Raw genomic sequence first — 25,370 nt, 5'->3', positions numbered from 1 at the left:
CCTTCTTCTCCTGCCCTCAATCTTTCCCAGCATCAGGGTCCTTTCAAATGAGTCAGCTCTTCGCATCAGGTGGCCAAAGCATTGGAGTTTCAGCTTCAACATCAGTCCTTCCAATGAACACCCAGGACTGATCTCCTTTAGGATGGACTGGTTGGATCTCCTTGCAGTCCAAGGGACTCTCAAGAGTCTTCTCCAACACCACAGTTCAAAAGCATCAATTCTTCAGCGCTCAGCTTTCTTTATAGTCCAACTCTCACATCCATACATGACCACTGGAAAAACCATAGCCTTTACTAGATGGACTTTGTTGACAAAGTAATGTCTCTGCTTTTCAATATGCTGTCTAGGTTGTTCATAACTTTCCTTCCAAGGAGTAAGCATCTTTTAATTTCATGGCTGCAGTCACCATCTGCAAGTGATTTTGGAGCCCAAAAAAATAAAAGTCTGTCACTGTTTCCATTGTTTCTCCATCTATTTGCCATGAAGTGATGGGACCGGATGCCATCATCTTAGTTTTCTGAATGTTGAGTTTTAAGCCAACTTTTTCACTCTCCTCTTTCACTTTCATCAAGAGGCTCTTTAACTCTTCTTCGCTTTCTGCCATAAGGGTGGTGTCACCTGCATATTGGAGATTGTTGATATTTCTCCCAGCAATCTTGATTCCAGCTTGTGCTTCATCCAGCCAAGCATTTCTCATGATGTACTCTGCATACAAGTTAAACAAGCAGGGTGACAATATACAGCCTTGACGTTCTCCTTTCCCAATGTGGAACCAGTCTGTTGTTCCATGTCCCTTTGTAACTGTTGCTTTTTGACCTGCACACAGGTTTCTCAGGAGGCAAGTAAAGTGGCCTGGTAGTTCCAGCTCTTTAAGAAGTTTTCACAGGTGTGAACTCTAGATTTCTGTTAACAATAATGTATCAACAATGGCTCATCAATTATAAAAAGTATAGCACAAAAAAGCAAGATGTCAATAACAGGGGAAACTGTTGGAGCCAGCGAAGTGTATGGAAACTCTCTATACTTTCTACTCAATCTTTTTTATAAACCTAAAACTGCAAATATAAACCCATTAATTTATAAAAAAAAGATCATGCCGACCACTGTGAATAAAATCAATTGGAGTAGAGCTAGAGTGTAAGTAGGAATCCAATCAAGAGAATTCTGCAATCATCAAGTCAGGAGATGATAGCAGATTGAACTAGGGTGGATATGAATTAAAAGGCCAGAATCAATATATATTTAAAGAGTGGTAGGAGAATTGGTGATGGTTTGAATATATGTAAAGAGGGAGGGGGATACATAGATAAGCAACCTATAAATTTTGGGCTAATAGAAAACAGGTAAAATTCCAAAGTACAGATTTTGAGGAATAGATACTTTTTGAAGCCAAAAGAATGGGTCCATGGCAGGAAGAGATTTATTAAGGATAACAAAGAAGGTTTAATAATCCACTGCATAAAGAAAGCAATAGATTAATATTTTATATCTTAGAATCATTTTGATATTCCCATCCTGTCTTAGTCAACCCAGGTTGTTCTAACAAAACACCAGAAACTGGGCAGCTTAAATAACAGACATTCATTTCTTAAAGTTTTGGAGACTGAGAAATCAAAAATCAAGTTGCTGACAAATTTGACTTGTGGTGAGAACTCTCTTTCTGGCTTGTAGAAGCTTTCCTTTTCACTTAGTTCTCACAAGGCAAAGAGGAGAAAGAGTTCTGATCTCTTCAGGACACTAATGCCATTGTGAGGATCACACCCTCGTGGCCTCATCTAAATATAATTACTTCTCAAAGGCCCCACCTCCAAATACAATCACATTAAGGGCTAAGGCACCAACACATGAGTTCTAAGGGGAGATCATCATTTAGTCTATAACATACCTCTAGCTCTAAGCCAGAACTACATTATTTCATAACACAAATTTAACTCCATACAACTTAAGTATGCGTGTAAGATTTGTATGTTTGTAAGAATATACATGGAAGACAATATTTGAGATTTAAAAGCAATTAGTTATTTTAGATAATTTGAGTATTCAAGATTTTGAAATAAAACTTCCTTTGTCAAAGGAATGTCAATGTCAACAGATGTTGTTTACAATATTTGTAAGTTCACCCTGTCCATTCCTCCACCAAAAAAGGTAAGTTCCTGAGCAAGGATTCATGCATCCAAAACACATTTTATTCTCCAATTCTCATTAGTGCAGTCTGAAAACTTTCAGCAAGAATATACAGAAGTCTAAATTTTTAATGTATCACATTAGGGGAGAATAAAGTAACCAAGATCCAGATAATTTTGGACTTTATAGTCTATAGTCAACACCTTAAATTTCATCTGGAACCAGACCAGATTACAGAACACTGACGCAATATCCAATGGAAACATTATCACAGCTTGATTATGGAGTAATATGCTGCATTTCTCATGTTGCTTTCATTAAAATAGCATCATATCCACAAAACTTTTGAACAGACCATCTCTGGGGAGAACAGTCCAAAATTATCATCTTATTAAAATATAACTTCTGCTTTTGTTGGTTTTGCTTGTTTTCTTTCAAGTTCCAAACTATGTCGTATGGTCAGGGGAATACAGATTATGCCTGATACAGAACAGGCCTGGTCGTTAATGTTACACACAGGGCCAGGAGTGTATTTGCTACACTTCTTCAAAACAGAAACTCTTCGCCCACTACCTGGTCCACCCTAACACCAGGGCATCAGCTGCCCAGTTAGGGTGGAGATAAACATTTCACATTTTAGGCCTACCCGCGTCACTGACTGTAAGTCTGCTTTTCTTTTATCTTCTCTTTCTGTCACAGAGTCTCAGAGAGTTTGACACCTGAATGTCATGATTTGTCACTGCCTAAGTGTGTGTTCACTGACAGGAGCTTGGGAGAAAATGAGCTGGGAGAAACAGATGTAACCAGAGGAAAGCGAAAAAGAAAACTATATATATATATATTTTTTTCAAGAAGAAGCAAATATTCAGGAGTTCCCCTCAACCTCTCCTCTTCCCAAAATTGCACACACTGCCTGACTGTTTCCGAACTCCATTCTCCCAACATGCGCAGCATCAGGATGGTTCCACAACACAGGGCAAAGTTACAGCTGGGAGAGGCCACTCACCTCCACAAGAGGAGAGAAGAGATGCACTCCCCCTCCTGGTCAGATAACCCATCGGAAATGAAGACTTTCACGTCAAACTGGAATTTTCTTCATTCTTTCTTGCACAAATGCACGAAGGCTTCTACACACTATGATGAGTCACCAAGGCAGCATATAAATTTTCCTTCCCTGGAGACCTTTACAGAAGAAAAATATCAAACTGTCTTTGAAGGATGGCCTGAAGTCCTTACCACACCTTGAGGAATAAGTTAAGAAACCTTTGCTGTCCCTAGAGCCTTATGAATGAGGAATAAAGACCAAAAAAAGTAGCAATACTAACAATATAAAACAATTCCTTTTAAACACTAATTCTTTATTTCCAACGGTCATTTCTCTTCTTGAAATATAACCCCCTGTCACCTTGACATTAAAAGTCGAAGTAGCCCCAGTTCTCTCCAGTTAGGCTACAAAATTAATTGAGTAATATGAAGAATATCAATTTAGCATAATGAACCATAAAAGACTCACATCAACAATAAATTAGAAGACATAGCTGCCTTTCATAACTGAGTTACACCCAAGCTTGTAGGGTCCAGAAATTAATTCAGGGTAAACAGAATGTTTATTAAAAGTACTAGGATATCTGATATATTCTGAGTTAGAAAGGATCTAAGGGAAAGATATGCTCTCTTTAGAATTCCAAGTACTAAGAATTGATTGGTCTTAAAATAGCAACAAGATGACCAGTGTCTGGTACATAGTAACAGAATGTTGAATAAATGCACTAAGGGTAAAATCTTGTTTCTTCTGTATTTTCAGTCTTTTTGAAATGACTTGTTCCTTCCCCACACAGTATACTCAGACCTCTCTCTCCTTCAGGTATGAAATGTGAATTAATATATCTTTGTTTTCTTTTTTATTCAAAGTTTAATTACCTATGTCTATAATCCTATTGGCTTAATTTATACATCTGAAGTTTTTTTATCTTTGGTAATTCTTGAGATTGGTATAAATGTTAATAGAACTTCCCAATCACTGTTGAAATGCAGTTTTTAGAGTTCAGCAAGAGCATTAATTTTCTCCTCTTACATTACCACCTTCCCCATCTCAACTAGAAACTACAAGGCTGCAGAACAAGCTGGACTGGCCCCGGAACCTCAATAACAATTTCTAAACATTCATACATAAGTCTATTCAATGACTGGTACTTTATCACCCCAAGAATTCTTGTAACACTCTGCATGTAATAAAAGGTATAAGCAGAGATATTCCTGCTATTAGATATGTAGGGCTATAATCTCTCTATCTACGTCTTAAGCAAGTTCCAGGAACCTGACTCCTGCGTACGCAGCAGTGTAAAGAACAGGATTACTAGACATTCCCTTAATTCAGTTACTGAGGAAGACGGTCACTGAAAAAATGGGGAGAGGGCAACTTTTAGGGACTTCCTGTGTCTCTAAGCTTCTGATGGTGAAAAAATGAGGAATGCTGTGAAATCTGGGGCATCTATTAGTAAATGACAGCCTACAACAAAAAAATATTTCTAATGATTCAACATCTCTTGTGAGATTTCAATTTAAAAGCTGATTTTATTTTGAAAAGCTAACATAAAGTCACCAAAGACCATTACTTCTAGAGTAGTTCTTTCAGATATAGCCTTAAAACTATATACCCAATAAATTATTAATTTTTATTTCCTCTCACTTACACCTAATAGAGAATATAGTTCTCACTTTCTTCTAAGATTGTCATGAAATAAACTAAAGATATTATTTTGTAAAAATTTTGACCTCATCAAAATGTCCAACCAACAACGGGAAATGAAACTTTATGAAAACAACCGCTCTGTAACTGGCACCCTGCTTGTGGCTTCTGTCAACTATTAAAGTTAAAGTTACTTTTAGGTAAATTTTTTGTTTGTTTGTTTAGTTGAGTTTGTTTCTTAAAATGTGCAAAGGGCCAAATAATTCATTAGAATCTGCCTACAAATATGTTTCATGAAATTACATCATTAAAATAGAAAATAATTCAAAGACCCAAAATAACAAATAGATAGAAACCGTGTTTTGTGTTTAGAAGACATTTTATAGCAGGGGTCCCCAACCTCTGGGATCTAACCTCTGATGATCTGAAGTGGAGCTGATGCAATAATAATAGAAATAAAGTGCACAATAAATGTAATGCTTCTGAATCATCCCAAAACCATCCCCAACCCGGGTTCGTGGAAAAACTTTCTTCCACGACATCAGTCCTTGGTGCCAAAAAGGTTGAGGACCGCTGTTTTATGGCATTTTTGTCTTCCTTTCTCAAATTTTTCCAAAGCCTCTCATTCTAACAATTTCCTCTCTCCAATCAAAAGTCTACCTTTACAGATAAAATATAAAACTTAGGATTTATATTTGTCTAAAATAGTAATTTATGAATTAAAAACCCTAGATTCAGCTTGAACGGCAGCAACTGTATTTATATTCCACTTTTAACACTGCTTTACTGGTATGAGCCTATTCAAGCTTTTTAAGAACCAACATAGTAACAACTTGTTCACTCAAAAAAAAAAAAAAAAATCAAGAAAAGTAAGATTATACTCAAATGAACATAAACTCACATCATATTCACCAAAATGCTCTCAAAGCCTTGGATGTTTTCTGAAATGTTAAATATTTTGTGGGCACAGAGATGCCCACATCTCTGTGGGCTCCTCACTCTGGACCCTGGGTCTGTTCATCCCGTGATGCCTCTGCACCCTCTGATGGTCAGCGGCTCCTCACTCTGGACCCTGAGTCTGTTCATCCTGTGATGCCTCTACACCCTCTGAGGGTCAGCGGCTCCTCACTCTGGACCCTGGGTCTGTTCATCCTGTGATGCCTCTGCACCCTCTGATGGTCACTTCAGTATCTACTTTGTTGGGAGCAATTTATTGAAGGCTATTCAATGGTTTCTACATCTTGCAAATTAGAATAATGACATTTACACAATTTCCACCTTTAAATCTATAATTTCCAAATCTCAACTATTAATTGACGCTCACACTTTTTGACACTGTGGAGAAAACAGAAGTATATGGAGTCGAGGTTACTAGGATAATAATTAGGAAATACTCCATATTTTTCAATTGTGTCTGACATATTAACAAGCTAATAAGAATTTAAGATTCTTCCTCCTAGCACAAAGCAGTTCAATAGTAATGCCATCATTAGATATCACAGTCTTTATTTTTTGATAACTTAAAATCTGTTTGGTCCTGTTTATATAAAACATGGATATGGCTTCTAACTTAGTACAGTATCCTAAAAAGAACAGTATAAATGTGGCTGTCCTTCATTAAGAAGTTGCAATAACAAAATTAAGCATACACACACACACTTTATAACTCAATTGGCTCATGTCATCTTAGAAACATTAAATTCCTCTTAGAGTTAATTAAAAAATAAAACCCTAAGGATCAATTGTTACCTTTCTATTATATTTAATTTGATAATCATAATAAAAACAAAGACTGATTGCTCCTTTCCTAACTTAAAATCTCCTCTTTCTATTAGTTGTAGTTTCCTGTTTAGAAAACATTTAGGAAAAATGTGTAAACCTTTAATGGCAAATTTTATTTCTGAATTCATGCTGCTGCCAGTGATATGGATATCTGGTTTGTGGTAAAAAGAAACAACTGCTCAAACTGTACATACGGTAGAGGAACTTGTCTTTATAAAGTGTTTCTAAGAAGAACTGTTGCACTGCCATACATTTTTTTTTTTCTTTCCAGGGTAACAGCTACACATTTTAAGATGTTTTCAATTTGAAGAGAAGAATAACTTGAGTAACTCCGGGTTTTAAATTCCAAACATATTACATTCACATTTTTATCAGAAAAGTACATCAGAACCTATACATATATTTATAAATCGATATCTTTGGTTTCAAGCTACAACTACTGTTATTAAAAGACACAAAAGAGTACTAACCCAAAGGGCAAGAAATCCTGCAACTGAGAAACAGTTAAGAAGACAGAAAATACAATTTCACCATGCTAAAGTCAGATATCACACAGGCTGATGCTCCAAATATGTAAAGCTTCTATCAATTCCCAAATTACAAATGAAGTTTAAAATAAATTTTGGGTGGTCTATCCAAAAAATATGATTATCGCTCACAGTAGGTAACAGCATTTACAAAGATTACCAATGCCTGCAAGATATTAATCTGTAGGTTTCCTATGTGTAATTCACTGTATCAGGTATGCTGACAGCAACATATACCTCAGAACATTAAGCTTATTACCAGTTGTAAAAATACTTTTTATTTACAAATATACTTTGAAAGAATCTAAAAACCCATGTCATCACTCTTATAATGCAATCACGTATGCAGTCTGAAACACACTGCTCATATTTCATAAATGTTGAGAAACACACTGCGAAATTGCCAAGTGAATACTACTGATACCTCCTCTTGTATGCACTCTTCCACAACAACAATCACAGACAACTGGAATCTACTTTACAAGCATGTCTATCTTTTTTAAAAACCGCACATGCTTTGTTAGTGGGCATTGCACTTGTGCCCGACAAAAGTCTGATAATTTAATTGTATATTCAAAGATACAAAACAGTTAAATCCACTAGCATCAAAACCATCCAGGAAATCAATAATGAGGGTTATTTGAAAGTAGAGTTACCTAGAGGTCCTAAACTACTTAACATAAAATTCCAGGCCCTTCAATATCAGCCACAGGATGCTACTCTTCATTTCTTCAGCATTATATCTTTTCACATTTCAGTGATTACACACTTAGCTCCCTTTATCAGAAATAATTTCCTTTCTTAAAGCTCTAATTCTAAAGATACCTGCACCTCAATGCTCATACCAGCACTATTCACAATGACCAAGACATGAAAGCAACCTAAATGTGCATCAACTGATGAACAGATAAAGAAGATGTGATACATACACACAATGGAATATTACTCAGTCACAAAAAAGAATAAAAGAACGCTATTTACAGCTACATGAGTGGACCTAGAGATTACCATACCAAATGAAGTAAATCAGAGACAGAATGACAAATATCACTTACATATAGAACCTAAAATATACTAATTATTTACAAAACAGAAATAGACCCACAGACATAAAAAACAAACTTATGATTACCAAAGGGGAAAAGGAGAGGAGGGATAAATTAGGAGTTTGGAATTCACAGATTAAAAACTACTATATACAAAATAGATAAATAATAAGGTCCTACTATATAGCACAGGGGTTTCCTGTTCATGATAACCTATAATGGAAAAATATGAAAGAAAAAATATATATGTAAGTGAATCACTATGCTGTACAACAGAAACTAATAACATAGTAAGTCAACAATACTTCAATAAAAAAACCAAATAATTCCCTCTCTTATTGTGGAACATCATTATATATTGGGACTTATCATATGATAATGTAAAATAGTTGACTCTGTCTCCCAATTGACCACCATTTGAATTCCTTGAAGACAGGAACTGATTTGATTCATTTTTTTTTTTTTCTTTTTTTTGGCTGTGGCTTATGGGATCCTAGTTCCCTGACCAGGGACTGAACTCAGGCCCTCAGCTGTGAAAAGCACAGAGTTCCAACCACTGGGCCGACAGGACATTCACTTCATTCATTTTTACATCCTCAGCACCTAGAAACTAGGATGTTAAAGCAAGACGACACTTTTAGAGTCTAAAACATAATTATGGAATTATGTTTTAATCCTAGGCTCAATCAGCTACTTTTGCAGTTTCCTTATATGTAAATAAGGACTAAAACACCCGGCAGGATTGTTGGGAAACTGAAAGATATTCTAAAGTGACTAACCCAGCGCTTGGCACATAGAAGACTGCAATATGGACTCATCAAATGTTAGCCGAACTGATCTTTCCCTACAGCTCTTTCCACTTATATACTTATTCAAAGTATTTCCAGACTTCTCAAAATTTAAACCGCCACCTTGTTCCTTTGTACTCTTTTCATATACCAGAATTAAAATAAACTATAGCTATAAAAATGCAGGATTTTACAGTGTATTCAGACAAATAGGCATTTGAGGGCACTGAGTTCAGGTTTTATCCAGAAATAAAATATCCTAAGAAATGGGGACTAAAGTACAAGGCATTCAGCTTTATTGTCTCCTACCTCCCACCAAAAGAGCAGGGTTGGAAAAAGCTTCAATATTTATAAGACTAAGAATAATGGATGTGCATAATTTTGCCTTAACATACATTTCTGCCTTTTAAGCTCAGTTTAAACTCAATGAAACGCCTAGAACACAGACTAATTATGCATAAAAAAGATGCTTTAACTGCAGTGCACATTCAGTAGACAAAATCCAAAGAAAACAGACCTGCCTGAAATACTTACAAATCAACTCATTAAATTGATTTAGAATGAACTGTGCTGTAATTTAAAACATAGATTACCACAGGCCAAACTTGATAAAGTTCCATTTTTAAGGCACTTTCACTTGACCTAAGAATTTTCAAGAACCAACGATCTGCCTAATCTTAAAAAAAGCTATTGTATGTAAATAAGCTTTTAAAGGAGTAATGCTTAAGAACATAATCATAAAGAAATTTCAAGAGTGCAAAAAATTATATGTTTGAATTAACTAATAACTTCAATAAATCACTGATATTTTATTGAGAACAGGCAATGTGTTTCCATTTCAAAATGAATTATCCCACATTTAATGTCTAGAATGTTTCCATCTCATTTCATAATTCTAATATAACTGTAGAATAAAAATTTTTTAAGTTTGCTTCTATTTTCTTTTCATGAAAAAAAGCTGTTCCTTGAGAAACAAGTGATTATGCCTGAGTCTTTTTGTCCTACTCAAATCTCCTGAAGACTTACTCTTTATCTTAATGCAAATTAAATATTTTGCTATTTTTTACTCGTTATCTTTCTTAACATGTAATGATAATAACAGCTGTCACCACCCAGGGTATAGATCAAAAAGCACCAAAACTAAGGTTAAGAAAGACTCATCTAATTTTAATTACACATCAGGCAACTGAGGGCATGAAGTCAACTATTCAGTTAATTAAGTGGCTAAAATAAGTGCTTCCTGGAGGGGATAGGGTATCTGTTAAAATCACGATAAAATGGAGAGGGAAATGGCAACCCACTCCAGTATTCTTGCCAGGAAAACTCCATGGACAGAGGAGCCTGGCCGGCTGCAGTCCATGGGGTCACATGACTGAGCGCACGCATGCGGGTGGAGGGAGGCGGGCTGGTAGCAATAAACTGGTAGAACTAAAAAAGAAAAAAATCACGATAAAATACAGACCTAGTGAATCACAATAAAATATAAACCTAGAGAATCAATCTCTCTCTCTTTCTCTCTTTCACACACACATACACACAAATACACACACACACACACACACACACACGACGCTCCAAAGAAAGAAATACACAGGAATCTGGAGAACATAAGTAATCAAGATAACACTGGGTTGACCAAAAAGTTCCTTCAGTTTTTAGGTACAAATAAAAGACCAATTTTTCATTTTCACCAAGGATTTTATTGAACAAAGTATTCACCATTTCGTTCCACTACCTTCTGCCATTTTTCAGGCAACCTGTTAATTCCATCTGCCCAAAACTTTTTTATCTTGAGTAGAAAACTGTTCCAGGTACATTTTACAGTCTCCCAAGGAATTGAAATGTTTTTCTTTCATTAAGAGAATTTTATAAAGACTGAAATAAATGGAAATCTAAAGGTGCAATGTCTGCTGAATATGGCACATAAATCAGAACTTCCCAGTCAAGTTGTAAGAGTTTTTGCCTGGTCATTAAAGAAAGCATGCGGTCTTGCGCTATCCTTATAGAAGATGATGTGTTTTCTGTTGGCTACTTCTAGATGCCTTTTTTGAGTAATGCCTTCAGTTGGTCTAACTGGGAGCAGTACTTGTTGGAGTTCACCGTTCAGTTTTTGAGAAGCAGCTCAGAACAGAGAACTCCCTCCCGCCCCCAGCGCGGCCCGGCCTTTGCTGTGGTTGGCCGTCCGTCTCACGTGTCCCGTGATCTCTTCCGTCCACACGACTGGACAGGGTCACTTCTCATCACCCATCTCAAGTTGTTTTAAAACGGGACGCTTTTGAACTTCCCTGGTGGTACAATGGATAAGAATCCGCCTGCCAGGGCAGGGGACATGGATTCAATCCCTGGATGGGGAAGATCCTACATGCCGTGGAGCAACTAAGCCCCTGCCCCGCAGCCACTGAGCTTCAGGGCCACAGCTACCAACGTGCTGCAGCTTCTGAGGCCCGACACCTAGAGCCTGTGCTCTGCGGGAGGAGAAGCCACCGCAGTGAGAAGCCTGAGCTCCGCAGTGAAGGGGAGCCCCCACTCGGGGCAACTAGAGAAAGCCCGCACACAGTAACGAAGACCCAGCACAACCAAAAATTAATAAATCAATTAAAAAATAGTAATCAATCAATTAAAAATGGAATGTTTTTGTTATGCTTAAGTAGAGAATCACAGGAAGAAATACGGTCAAGAAGGTTTTTCCACTTAACTTATGTGGAACCAAAACATCAAGTGATGACCGTAACTAAGCTGGTGCAAATGATTTTCAATGCTTCATGTGGATATTTTGTGTGTGTTGACTATCTCTCACATGGTATTAACACTGATTCTTCTCAAAGTCTCAATATGGTTTCTATCAACTTCAACTGGTCTACCCAACCATGGACCATCATCCAGAGAGAAATCTTTAGTACAAAACTTCAAAAACCATTTTTGAGAATTTCAATCAGTCACAGCACCTTCTCCACACACTGTACTAATCCTTTTTTTGTTTCAGTTGCATTTTTACCTTTCTTGAAACAAGAAAGCATAATATGCCAAAAATGTGGCTTTTTTCCTTCCATCTTCAATATTAAAAATGGCTACAGAAAAATTCATCAGTCTTGATACAATTTTTTAATGCACACTGATATGACAGCTGTCATACTACAATCTAACAAAACTGTTTCAAATGAAGTTAAAGACAGCTAAGCACTATTAGAGTCAGTTTACAGAAAAAGCAGAACCAACCTAATAATTTGAACTGAGTAATTTCTGAGTCTGCCTAAGAAGCAAGAACCACTGTACAGGTCTTTGCATATCATTAAGTCTCCTCCAGTGAAACCCCTGTTGGGCCTTATTTTCCTCATCTGAGCAACAACCCCATTAAACTATATGATTTCTCAATTCTATTCTAATCTTAAGTGTTCTAAATTAAATTGCACTCATCTCACACGCTAGTAAAGTGATGCTCAAAATTCTCCAAGCCAGGCTTCAGCAATACGTGAAGCGTGAACTTCCAGATGTTCAAGCTGGTTTTAGAAAAGGCAGAGGAACCAGAGATCAAATTGCCAACATCCGATGGATCATCGAAAAAGCAAGAGAGTTCCAGAAAAACATCTATTTCTGCTTTATTGACTATGCCAAAGCCTTTGACTGTGTGGATCACAATAAACTGTGGAAAATTCTGAAAGAGATGGGCATATGAGACCATCTGACCTGTCTCTTGAGAAACCTGTACGCAGGTCAGAAAGCAACAGTTAGAGCTAGACATAGAACAACAGACTGGTTCCAGATAGGAAAAGGGGTACGTCAAGGCTGTATATTGTCACCCTGCTTATTTAACTTATATGCAGAGTACATCATGAGAAACGCTGGGCTGGAAGAAGCACAAGCTGGAATCAAGATTGCCAGGAGAAATATCAATAACCTCAGATATGCAGATGACACCACCCTTATGGCAGAAAGTGAAGAACTAAAGAGCCTCTTGATGAAAGTGAAAGGAGAGTGAAAAAGTTGGCTTAAAGCTCAACGCTCAGAAAACTAAGATCATGGCATCTGGTCCCATCACTATGGGAAACAGATGGGGAAACAGTGGAAACAGTGTCAGACTTTATTTTAGGGGGCTCCAAAATCACTGCTGATGGTGACTGCAGCCATGAAATTAAAAGACACTTACTCCTTGGAAGGAAGGTTATTGGCCAACCTAGATAGCATATTTAAAAGCAGAGACATTACTTTGCCAACAAAAGTCTGTCTAGTCAAGGCTATGGTTTTTCCAGTGGTCATGTATGGATGTGAGAGTTGGACGGTGAAGAAAGCTGAGCACAAAGAATTGATGCTTTTGAACTGTGGTGTTGGAGAAGACTCTTGAGAGTCCCTTGGACTGCAAGGAGATCCAATCAATCCATCCTAAAGGAGATCAGTCCTGGGTATTCATTGGAAGGACTGATGTTGAAGCTGAAACTCCAATACTTTGGCCACCTCATGCGAAGAGTTGACTTATTGGAAAAGACCCTGATGCTGGGAAGGATTGAGGGCAGGAGGAGAAGGGGACGACAGAGGATGAGATGGTTGGATGGCATCACCGACTCGATGGACATGGGTTTGGGTAAACTGCGGGAGTTGGTGATGGACAGGGAGGCCTGGCATGCTATGGTTCATGGGGTCGCAAAGAGTCGGACGTGACTGAACGACTGAACTGAACTGACTGAAATTAAATTAGATTAACAATAGAAATTAACTAAATTGCTGTTAATGTCTAGATGACACACAGACATGTAAAGATATGAATATTTAAATAAGCAATATGTAAGTTACTCAAACACGTTATGAATCTTTTAAAACCCAAGAAAGAATAAACAGTTGTTGATTTGTCACCCTTAAAAGTCTTTGCTGTTTCTAGTAATATGACACAAAAACTGAGAAAAACCAAACAATACCTCAATGAAAACAGAAGTTATTTTCTATTCCAGGTTCCTTTTCTTTAAAATGAAAGAAGAGAAATGCAACAAAATCATGGTCTATGAAACAAACTGTAACTAAAGAGTATATTTTAAATTATTTCCACAAATGCCCAAAGCAATTTGAGCTTTCTAAAATTTGTTACCCTGTTGAACCAGAGTACTTTAGCTTTATAAAAGCTTTCTTGAAGTTTGGCACAAAATTTCAAAATAACTACCTTTTCTTCAGTAGAAATAAATGATGTTGCTGTGACATTTTTCCTGAAAACTTTACAGTATTCAAACTACCTAATCTTTCTATTTTAAGTATTCTGTTGTTTTTTTTTTTTTTTCTCTCTTGGTTCTACAAGCAAAAAAATCAAGTAAAAAATAAGCTGGTTTTTCTGACTTATTTGGTTCCATAATTAAAACAAAATTTAGTCTCTAAATGAGTATTTTTAAAAATATTCATCTTACAATTTTCAACTGAGGCTTAAAATAATACTTGAAATAAAAATTGGCAATAAATTTAAGTCTCTGCATAAAGATTCCTTACTAATTGTATTATTCATGTAGATTTGAAAGGTACATACATTCCAGTTAAAGCTGATCGTACATGAAAAGTCACAACCTTTGCTAGTACTGCCACCTGCTGTTGACTCTAAATCATTTTCCAGCAAATATAAATTGAAATAAAAATAAATGGAATAGCATGGACAAATTGGTCTAGAAAGCAAACATAGAAGGATTTTAAACACAGTTTGTATGCAAGCCACTGATAAAGTTTCTCTAACAAAGTTATATCTACATTGTAATAAGCCTCTTACTAAGAAAGAGCAGCATAGTATATGACTGAAAAGACCCTTGAACCTTTCTCATTAGGCGCATTTGATTGAGGTATATTTGCTTTCAAATTTTTATTGAAGTACAGCTGTCATACAATATAATATTGGTTTCAGGTTTACAACATGGTGATTTGACATTTATATACACTACAAACTAATCACCATAAGTCTAGTAATCATTTGTCAGACTGAAGCATATTTTTTACAAGAGCATTAATTATGTGACAAAAAAGAGGAAATTCAGTACCAAAAAACTGAAAGTATTAAAGCTTTTTCAGAAATAATTAAGTGATTTTCTTTTCATTGAGTAAACATGTCTAATAAATGAGAAATAAGCATACATGTACAAGGTATAAACAAAAATCAGTGAATCTAGTTGAAGGATATACAGAATATAATTTTTCTATCCTTTCTTTCTGATGTTTATAAAGTTTCTAAATAAAAAGTTGGAGAAAAAACATAATGAATTGATATTTTTGATCTGTTTTACCAGTGCTGCTAAATTTCAAGGAATTTAAGAGAACACTGAACTTGTATTTGACAAATTTAATATGTATTTTAAAGTCTGAGAAAGGCTGAAATAACATTGAGGCTTTCCTTTTTCCTCATTCAGGAGAAACATGATTTAGAGCAACCTTAGTCTTATGGGAGTTGGCTAGTTGTACAGTTGGAGCAGTGACCTAATATTCCCTCTTGGGTAAAACAGGAACAAAGTGCATAAAAGAACATGAGTATATGCGATACTTTTTCCTTTCAAAATTTAACAGCTTTAAAACTGTTACTTTAAAGCTTTATCAGTGTCCTTCCATTTTTCACGTCTATCAAACATTAAAAAAACAGAACCAAGACCTTTTTAAAAATATATGCATGAGAATTTATTATTAAAACTAAAGAAAACTCATTTTAAAGCTGCTTATTTTTTACCAAGAAATCTAACATTTGCATAATAAACAGCTTCGGATTGTCTGTTGAACTCTTTATGGATTTCCCCACTCACTTTCCTCATCTGTGTGTGTGTCTGTCTGTCTGTCTGTGTGTGTCTGTGTTCAGTCATGTCCAACTCTTTGCAACCCCATGGACTGTAACCCACCAGGCTCCTCTATCCATGAAATTTTCCGGGCAAGAATACTGGAGTAGGTTGCCATTTTCTCCTCCACGGGATCTTCCCAACCCAGGGATCGAACCTGCAACTCTTGCATTTCCTGCAGTGGCAGGTAGATTCTTCAATGCTGTGCCACCTGGGAAGCTCTCCCTCATCCATACAATTTCAAAATCCTTGATCCCAGAAGGTCACAGTCTATAGGACAGTGCTTCTCTCTTCTTGAAGTTTAGAACTGGGGTTAAGAAAGGATGGTTCAGTATCTGATATTTGTGTAAAGTGGCAACATATAAATTTGATGGTTATGGGGCTGCCATTGGGTACAAAATGTATTGAAAACCAGAAAGAAATGCCCACATGCAAAGAGAAAATAAGAAAAGGCAAGTACAACTGAAAAAAAATAAATAAATAAGGAGACGAAAACACAGAAGGAGAGACGGGAGTGATGCCTGGCAGCTTTCTAGTCCACATGAGCCCAGCAGTACTTCCTTCCACGAGCTCTCCCGTGTCCATATAACCCCCTTCACAAAGGGAACTCTGAATAGTTTGCTATGGGATCCTGTTCCTTGAGGCCAAAAGCCTTGACTCCAACAAATCCAAAGAAAATTCTTGGACATTTTTGACACAAGAGAAAAATTCGAAACCAAATAAAAATTTAAAAAACTGAAAGATGTGGATGGATGTTGTCCGTAAAATACAATTTTAGAGACAAGTACTATTCCATTAAAAAAATTGTAGTATTTACCTAGAGGAGAGTCCACACATTGGAATTTCAATGGCTTCTGTGATAGATGGCATTATTTCTTCAAAATACTCACTCCTCCTTATAAATTCCCTCTGTAATGACTCTACTTACATAAGAAACATAATTCCTGCCACCACAATCTCAGGCTTGACCATGGAACTTGCTCTGGCCAATCCAAAGTAAGCCCAAGGAACATGTGCCATTGTCAAGCAGAAACTGGAATGGCATGGTGCGGTTTCACCCAGCTTTCCTTTCTCTCTGACCAAACCGGAAAAACCAACAATGTGAGGTTGTATTACAATAATGTGAGGATGTGTTACATGTCAACCTGCAATAGACATGTAACATGAACAAGAAATAAATCTATACTGTTGTAAGTCACAGAAATTTAGGAGTTCATTGGTACCACAATATAAACTGGCAAAAGCTGCTAGTGCAGGTCTCAAACAGATTCTCATTATAAATATAGCCAATGGCTAAGAAAGCAAATATTTAATTCTGAAGTTCATTTAAATATTGCTAAAAGGTCACGTCTGAAATGTCGTTTTAGTTTTCAAGCTATCACAGTGCTGAATGATTTTAAGGCTCTTTATATAGAATACTCGGGGCTTCCCGGGTGGCACAGTGGTAAGGAATCTGCCTGCCCATGCAGCAGGAGACCCAAGAGATGTGGGTTCAATCCCTGGATCGGGAAGATCCCCTGGAGTAGGAAATGACAACCCACTCCAGTATTCTTGCCTGGAAAATCCCAGGGACAGAGGAGCCTAGAGGGCTACAGTCCATGAGGTCACAAAGAGTTGGAACTAACTGCGCGCACGCACACACACACACACACACACACACACACACACACAGAATACTTACTAACGAATAGATTTATTACGTTATCCATGTTTCTAAAGATTGCCAACAGACTTATCAAAAAGATATATTTTTTCTTAATATGTATTTCAGAGATATTCTAATTTTAAGATGTATACTAAATACTGAATACTTTGACTTTTCAAAACAATGTATCAGTTGGCAAAAAGTTCTAACAAAATTTTATATTCTCCTTCTATAATTATGAAAATCTGATTCCAAGGATTCTGATTCTCCCAAAGAGTATAAACCAAAAGCAACTGTTAACACCACTCTTACTTTATTGGTCATTTTATAATATCTGAAGTCTTTTATGATCCAGATATTAATTCTGTTTTAAGTATCTTTTTCTGAAAAAATATGCCTTATTTAATATTTTGATAACTGGAAAATTTTATCAAATAATTATAAAATTAAATATAAAACTAATTCTATACATGCTGCCACTAAGATTAGTTGTGTGACCTTAGGGAAGTCATTCAACTTCTCTAGTTGGACACGACTAAGCAACTAAGCACATAAGCCAGCAAAAAGGCTTAGAAAACAAGGAGAAGGGTCCCTGCCAACTGCACAGAGCAGGAATCAAACGATACTATAGATCCTTGCTCAACCTAAAAGAAAGGCCACACAGTCACGATAAAAGAAGCAGAATAGTTATATATAATTTTCATAAACCTTAGTATGAGGAATAAATTGTTGAAGAATCAAGTAGTGTGGGACACCCTTCTACTTCTCCACTAACCCCATCATTTAACCACAATAAAGTAACTGTATTAATGAGAGAAATTTCTCATACAATTCACTTTTTTATTCTAGGTGATAATTTGATAAACATTTCAAGTACAAAATAATGTCTTAAAGTAAAAGAGATTAAGGATTAACCCCAAAGTGTTTTAAGTTACATATGCCAGTATTTCTTAAACTTTTTCTCATTTACTCATCTACTCCTTATAACAATTTTATGAGGAAGATACTATTAATCAATCCATTATCCAGGTAAAATAACTGAGGCACAGATTAAATTACTGGCTCAAACTCACAGCTCAAAGTAACAAGAGTCAGGTTTTGAACCAAGGGGGCAGTATTAGATTAACCTCCACTTCAACCAAATATTATCATACTTCCATAAGTGAAGCAAAAAGAATTTGGGAAATAAATGAAATGTAGTAGTGCCAATAAAATAATAAGCTATTATTTCATTAGTTCACATTAAGAATGTCTTTTGACTAATGCCATTCACTTGAATTATTGAAATTCCATATTGGTAGAATCATGTGATTCATCAACTAATATAAATGTTGTTCACCTAAATGCATAACTTCCATTGCTACAACTTATTTCTTTCATCACTACTGATGAATCAACTTGGAAAAATCCATTTCGTTTCTTTACTAGGGCTGAGAAATTTTAACCTGTGAACTACATTGTGTCCTTGGTAATGAAAAGGTAAGGTTGGAAAAGTTAAGATCAAGAACAAATGAACATATAGTGGTTGTAACACTAAAAATAACAGCTATCGCACCTAGAACAGACCTGTGATACAGCACAGTAGTCTACAAGAAGACACCTCAAATTGTACATATAGCAAACATTTATTGTATCTTTTTGAGAATGAATCTGTAAAAATTACAATGTAAACAAAAATCCCCAGAAGTATCAATACTGTGAAAATGACTATACTACCAAAGGCAATCTACAGACTCAATGCAATCCCTATCAAATAACCAATGGCATTTTTCACAGAACTAGAACAAAAAACTTCACAATTAGTATGGAAACACAAAAGATCCCAAATAGTCAAAGCAATCTTGAGAAAGAAGAATGGAGCTAAAGGAATACACCATCCTGACTCAGACAATACTACAAAGCTACAGCCATCAAGACAGTATGGTACTGGCACAAAAAAAGAAATACAGACCAATAGAGCAAAGATAAAAAGCCCAGAGATAAACCCACACACCTATGGGCAACTTATCTTTGACAAACAAGGCAAGAATATACAATGGGGAAAAGACAGTTTCTTCAATAAGTGGTGCTGGGAATGCTAGACAGCTATGTGTAAAAGAATGAAATTAGAACACTTTCTAACAAAGATACACAAAGATAAACTCAAAATGTACTAAAGACTTAAATGTAAGACCAGAAACTATAAAACTCTTTGAGGAAAACACAGGCAGAACACTTCATGACATAAATCACCGCAAGATCCTCTGTGACTCACCTACTAGAGTAATGGAAATAAAAACAAAAATAAACAAGTGGGACCTAATTAAATTTAAAAGGTTATGTGCAGCAAAGGAAACTAAAATCAAGGTGTAAAAATAACACTCAGAATGGGAAAAAATAATAGTAAATGAAACAATTGACAAAGGGTTAATTTCCAAAATATGCAAGCAGCTCATGCAACTCAATGCCAGAAAAACAAACAACCCAATAAAAAAGTGTGTAAAAGACCTAAACAGACATTTCTCCAAAGAAGACATACAGATGGCTGATGAACACATGGAAAGATGCTCAACATCGCTCATTATTAGAGAAATGCAAATCAAAACTACAAAGAAATATCAACTCATACGGGTGAGAATGACCCTCATCAAAAAGTCTACAAGCAATAAATGCTGGAGAGGGTGTGGAGAAAAGGGAACCCTCTTGCACTGTTGGTGGGAATGTAAATTGATGCAGCCACTGTGGAGAACAGTACGGAGATTCCTTAAAAAACTAGGAGTAACACTGCCATATGACCCAGCAATCCCACTCCTGGGCACATACCCTGAGGGAACCAAAACTGAAAAAGACACATGCACCCCACTGTTCACGGCAGCACTGTTTACAATAGCTCCCACGTGGAAGCAACCTAGACATCCACTGAAAGATGAGTGGATAAAGGAGCTGTGGAATACAATAACGGAATACTATTCAACCATAAAAAGGAATGCATTTCAGTCAGTGTTAATGAGGTGGGTGAACCTAGAGTCTATCACACTGAGTGAAGTAATTCAGAAACAGAAAAATAAATGTTATATCTTAATGCACATACATGGAATCTAGAAAGATGGTACTGATGATCCTATCTGCAGGGCAGCAATGGAGACACAGACATAGAGAACAGACTTACGGACACAGCAGAGTGGGGGAAAGGAGAGGGTGAGACGAATGGAGAGATAACATGGAAACAGATGTAAAACAGACAGCCAGTGGGAATTTGCTGCGTGATTCAGGGAACTCAAACCAGGGCTCTGTGACAACCTAGAGGGATGGGTTGGGGTGGGAGGTAGGAGGGAGGTTCAAGAGGGAGAGGACGTATGTATACCTATAGCTGATCCATGTTGATGTGATGGCAGAAACCAACATAATATTGTAAGGCAATTATCCTTCAATTAAAAATAAATTAATTAAAAAAAAAGAAAAAGTCCCATGGAATGATCTATGTAACTATATAACAACTCTGCAAATACCAGTGAAAACAAGAAGATATACCATTGAAACAGAGAAATTTGAACTTGTGATTTGAGAACTCATTCACTAGCTGCAAAAAAAATACATTTTTCCAAATTTAAATTATATTCAAAACCTTCAAGAAAAAAAAATCACAAGATGCAGTTTAATTTAAATAACTTACATTTGATATATTCAAATAACTCAGAACTTTCAAATTTGAAGAAACACACACACACATACACACAAAATCCCTGTCCCCAATATCAGAGAAAGGTGACAAAAATCCATTACTTTCAGGAGAAAAGAGTCAACCATTTCCAAGGAGACTATTTGACTCTTTAGAAGAACTAATTTCCCAGAATTGAGCCAAGGTTTTTATGACTTGTCCATTATGAAAATGATCTTATGCATTTTGTCCAATTTTTCAAATGACAAAATTCACACAGATTAAATATAAAAGAACCTCTATATTTTTACATCTAAATTTGCTCAAATTGTCAACAGAATAGAAATTTGTTTTTGTCAGTATGTCACAGAAAAATGATTTCTCAAAACAACTTTCCTTGGTACTGTAAATTACATAAAACAAACAGCAACTGAGATATCACTACATCTTAGCTTTCAAGAAGGCTGATCAGGATCAGATACTTTCTTTTTCCAGAATATATCTGCTGCTTTTCTAATAATAGCAATAAGCCCAGGAGGGCATCCATACACATTTCCAAGTTTCAATAACAGTCAAAGTATTAAGTAACTATTCCAGTATAATGCGCCATCCAAAACAGACTTTGGCCAGTACATCTCTTCAAAGAGATACTGTAATTGCTTCACTCTGCTTTCAATGAACTATCTGTAATGAAAGTTGCCTTTTTAGGCTTAACCTAGAGCTGCGCCCTGTGGGAAATGATGGGTCTTTGTAAAATGTGTTACCGTTTACTAATAAGGATGCAGAAGCAGCACAACTGATGAACCAGCAAATCTGCTCTGACTAATTTGGGCTTTGCTGAATGAATTTGAATATCATCAAAATACATTATCCTTATCCCTAACCTGCTTCCTGTGATTCACTCTATCTCCACACTCATTTCAAGAGTAACTTTAAGCACTTCAATATTTTACGTACCTGCGCTAGTCCTATGGCATTCTATAAAACAGGACATTTTTTTTCCTAAAGGATAAAGATGAAGCTTGCTATATAAAAAAGTTACCAGGTGACTATTTCGGACCTGGAGAAAAAAGAGAAAATTTATATAGCAATATTTACATTTGAAAACATATAATAAATAAGAATTTCTCACTTAAATAATAGAAAATTACTTGAATATTTATCAACTAACAACCAGGAAACAATGAAAGAGTAGGTTCAAGTTCTTTCACCAGTAACTGACTGCTCTATCTTGAACACACCTTCCCTCCTTCCTGCCCTCTCCCTCCCTTCCTTCCTTTCTTTTCTCCCTTCTTGGGTCATTCATGAATTTATTTAACTTCTACAGTGTTCATGTATGGATGTGAGAGTTGGACTATAAAGAAAGCTGAGCACCGAAGAATTGATGCTTTTGAACTGTTCTTTCACCAGTAACTGACTGCTCTATCTTGAACACACCTTCCCTCCTTCCTGCCCTCTCCCTCCCTTCCTTCCTTTCTTTTCTCCCTTCTTGGGTCATTCATGAATTTATTTAACTTCTACAGTGTTCATGTATGGATGTGAGAGTTGGACTATAAAGAAAGCTGAGCACCGAAGAATTGATGCTTTTGAACTGTGGTGTTGGAGAAGACTCTTGAGAGTCCCTTGGACTGCAAGGAGATCCAACCAGTCCATTCTAAAGGAGATCAGTCCTGGGTGTTCATTGGAAGGACTGATGTTGAAGCTGAAACTCCAATACCTTGGCCACCTCATGCGAAGAGCTGACTCATTTGAAAAGACCCTGATGCTGGGAAAGATTGAGGGCAGGAGGAGAAGGAGACGACAGAGGATGAGATGGCTGGATGCCATCACCGACTCGATGGACATGGGTTTGGGTGGACTCAAGGAGTTAGTGATGGACAGGGAGGCCTGCTGTGCTGCAGTTCATGGGATCGCAAAGAGTCGGACACGACTGAGTGACTGAACTGAACTGAACTACTAAGAGTGTAACACGTGCCAGGCATTATGGTTGAAAAGGATGAAAAGATGGACAGGAGAGTTGTTCCCCAAAGGAGCTCCTAATCTTCTGAGTGTTAGAAAAAGAGAAATACCTATACTACAAATTATTATGAAAAAAGTTTATTCGGAGTGTTCTGGAACCAGCCAATCGAATATAATTTGAGTGCCATGGGACAGTGACACATGAACTTAGGTCTGAAAATCGAGTAGGAATTACTCAAGAACAGGTCATATGACATAAGACAAATACAAGAGTTCAGGAAGAAAAAACTAGAACTTTTCTTACAATTATTCTTACCACCTCCTTTTCCCAAAATTACCTTTTTGTACATATGATATACTGCATACGGTATTTTAGAATGCTAAACGTTGTACATGTGTATAATTTATAAATAAATATAGTCTAGATATATGTCCTTCAAAATGTAATTGATGGTATTGCAATTAAATAAAAAGAAAGAACTCATATTCTACACTGTCTTGAAAGTGATGTATAGTAATGAAGTACTTAAAGCAAACGAACAACTGGATTTTAAAAGATCACTCTTTAGCTGTAACCTAGGAGATAAATTAGAAGAAGAGATCTGAGACAAGAAAAGCAGCAGTGAAGCCTCTGCAGTAATCCCAGTGAGAAGGTCTTAAACAACGATGGCATCACAGTGGCAATGCCAAAGAGGAGGCAGAACTGCTTATAAGGAAAAAAGATTATCAAGTATAAATCAGATTGACTTAGGTCATTCATTAGATTTTAGTGCGACACAATTCCGTAAAGACAATTTACACATTCTTCCAAAAGCAGGCTTACAAATCAAGTTATAAGGTACTATTATCCTATTTGAGGTCTTTAAAACTCAAAGATGAAATTACATTCTGATTTCAGGACTAGGATCAGTCCTTGAAAAGCAATATGATCACTGTTTTAGCTATTTCACTCCAGTTTTTCTCATATATGGTAAATTAAAATCTTGATCACTGAATATGGGAGAAAAAGGAGGAAGGAGGGGGTTGGCAAAGGTGAGGGTGAAATATATTGACTGGTATTAAAGTAAGATGCTAAGACCAAATCCAATTATGCTCTGGCTTCCTATCAGCAATGGAACAAAGATAGTATTGTGTTTCTGTTTTTCTTTCTGCTTTACCAGGTTCCATAAGCCAGGGACTTTTAAATAAATCTGCCTCCAAATATATCACAGATTTTCTTAGCTAAGTAAACAGAAACCATACAAAAGAGGATGAATGATGACCTCTAACTTAGGCAGTTACTGTTGTTCAGTCGCTAAGTTGTGTCTGACTCTCTGTGACCCCATGGACTATAGCCCACCAGGCTCCTCTGTCCACAGGATTTCCCAGGCAAGAATACCGGAGTGGGTTGCCATGCCCTCTTCCAGGGCATCTTCCTGACCCAGGGATCGAACCCACGTCTCCTGCTTAGCAGGTAGATTGTTTCCTGCTAAGCCACCAGGGAACCCCATAACTTAGGTTTAAGCTTTATCCATTGGTATCTAAAGTTGGATTTAAAAAAATTACCTACATTTTGCATAACTGAAGTATAATATTACTCTCCGTTAACATTTTAAGAACTCCTTATTTTTTGAATGAACGAATTAATGTTTAAATTTTATTGCAGATCAAAGTGCCTGGTCTTACCTAAAATGTATCAAACTGATGATCCTGTTGCCAGTAAAGTTCCCTGTGATAAACTGAAGATGTTTTCACTCACAGGATGTAACTCTTTAACTAGGACAATATGGGATATTATTAAGAGCTATCCCTAGTGGAATTTGGTAATAATTTCTTATCCTGCATATTTCACATGGCCTTCAGTGGCATAGCTTCTCTCCTAAAGTACTCTATAGTTTTCCCACAATTCTATTGGTCAGATTTATTTTGGAACTGACTAGACAGTATAATGGCAATAGATGAATTTGCAAGGATTTTTCACAAGAACTTCAAATATCAGAAATTATTTTTAACATTAATGTGTTAAGCACTAATGTCAAAGCCACTAATTAACACTGAAAGTAGGTTTTCCATCCTAAAAATACATAAGTACTTTTTGAAATAAAAACTCTGGAAATTTACTGGATTGAGACTGACAGTTCAGTTCAGAGAACAAAAACAAAATGTCATCCCACAGATTCAAAAAGTCTTTATTAATCAGTTTAAATTCCATTCCTCTTTTTAATGTATTCTGAGACTATTGAAGCAATCAGCATTATATTATTGTTGTAATGATAGCTTAGGAGGCGACAGAAATCCTCTTCGGGAGACTGAAATCAGACAAGCTGGAGGCAGCTGACAGGGCACCACAGGGGCACTTTGTTTAGAAATAACAGGATAGGTGCCCTCTAATCATAGTAAAGTCATCCCAGTTTT

The 25,370-nt window shown here is 36.4% G+C and overlaps 1 long non-coding RNA gene across 1 annotated transcript in view; it reads right to left on the bottom strand.

Moving 5' to 3' along the window:
- LOC145511090 (uncharacterized) overlaps positions 1–25,370 on the bottom strand; it is a 704,343-nt gene that overhangs the window by 670,723 nt on the left and 8,250 nt on the right. The window contains exon 2 of the long non-coding RNA XR_014057492.1: positions 21,975–22,077. This is a non-coding gene — a long non-coding RNA (uncharacterized LOC145511090). The remainder of the gene's footprint in view (positions 1–21,974; positions 22,078–25,370) is intronic.

The sequence above is a fragment of the Giraffa tippelskirchi genome, chromosome 6, assembly GCF_054371585.1.
Source record: "Giraffa tippelskirchi isolate mGirTip1 chromosome 6, T2T-mGirTip1v1.2.pri, whole genome shotgun sequence".
In the NCBI taxonomy this organism is placed as follows: Eukaryota; Metazoa; Chordata; class Mammalia; order Artiodactyla; family Giraffidae; genus Giraffa; species Giraffa tippelskirchi.
Note: the sequence above shows the minus strand (reverse complement) of the source record. Positions and strands in the feature narration are given on the sequence as shown.